At 31.6% G+C, this 1,460-nt stretch overlaps 1 pseudogene; it reads left to right on the plus strand.

Moving 5' to 3' along the window:
- Positions 1–1,460, plus strand: part of LOC107659788 (MAM domain-containing glycosylphosphatidylinositol anchor protein 2-like) — a 178,093-nt pseudogene that overhangs the window by 166,963 nt on the left and 9,670 nt on the right.

Here is a 1,460-nt window from a genome sequence, read left to right on the forward strand (position 1 = left end):
GACAGACAGACAGACAGACAGACAGAGAGAGAGAGAGAGAGACAGAGAGAGAGAGAGAGAGAGAGAGACAGAGACAGAGAAAGAGAGAGAGATTTATTAGATAGATAGGTTTATTATTATTATCTATTCACTTTCATTATATGATAATAGCAGTTCAGAAATTCACATTTTCGAGGTGTACAAGTCATATGGGTTTATATAATAATAATTTTTTTTTTTTTTTATTATTCTTGTTGTTATTAAAAATAAATTATTCTAAATAATATAAATATCATTATTATTATTATTATTATTAATATTACTTTTTATATTTACAAATCATCTTTAAAGTTGTCCAAATGAAGTTCTTAGCAATGCATATTACTAATCAAAAATTAAGTTTTGATATATTTACGGTAGGAAATTTACAAAATATCTTCATGGAACATGATCTTTACTTAATATCCTAATGATTTTTGGCATAAAATAAAAATCAATAATTGTGACCCATACAATGTATTGTTGGCTATTGCTACAAATATACCCCAGCGACTTAACACTGCTTTTATGCTCCAGAGTCACAAATATATACATGAATTACACCCGAAGCAGGGTTCCGAGTCTCTCCGGATGCGTCTGGTTTCTAATCCTCATGCTGATTTCTGAACTCATCTTGAATTACATTCATAACTGCCGAGTTCCAGTTAGCGCTCAGAGTGATTTCATTCTGAGGAAATTCAGCTTTTTAGATGAGGTTGTCTGTTCCCAAAGCGAGACAAGCCCTCGGCAGATGAAGCGACGAGCTGCTCGTTATTGACACGAGCGTTTGATGACGGGACTAGTGCCGCTCGTGTAAATAATACATGTGCTTTAATCAGCTAATGATTCCAGACTGTCCGGCGTTTCATTCTTCTCAAGAGTCCTACAGAGACTTTAATCACCGCTCATCGCATTCAAGAGAGGAAACTCTGTGGTTTTGGCTGGAGGTGTTTTCACGACGATCTGAAGAACAGTCATCAATGCCATTCCAATGCACCGCACATTACAATAGACATGAATGAGACGAATGGCATGAAACACACCCGCTTCACTTTTATACCTAGTAATAAATCATTCATTTACAGTATTAAATAATTTATGAATCTGTCACAAATCAATTTTTTTCTTTGATTTCTTAGATTTTTTTCATTGATTTTCTTTCCACATTTTCCATTTGTTTTTGTAAACAGATGCATCACAATTGAGAAAAAATATAATAATGCATACAAATGTACTCATAATATACATTGGTGCATATGTTGAAATATATTTTATAGAAAATAATTAGTGTATGTTGAAGTCAAATTTGAGATCTTTTATAATGTTTTTGTGTATTTAACGTATATTTGTTTGATGTTTGTTTGTTTGTGTTTATATTGTCTGGTGAAGCCAAAGATATAGATATATATATATATATATATATAAATAATAATTTATATATA

This window comes from Sinocyclocheilus anshuiensis, unplaced genomic scaffold (genome assembly GCF_001515605.1).
Source record: "Sinocyclocheilus anshuiensis isolate Anshui unplaced genomic scaffold, SAMN03320099.WGS_v1.1 scaffold519, whole genome shotgun sequence".
NCBI classification, from domain to species: domain Eukaryota; kingdom Metazoa; phylum Chordata; class Actinopteri; order Cypriniformes; family Cyprinidae; genus Sinocyclocheilus; species Sinocyclocheilus anshuiensis.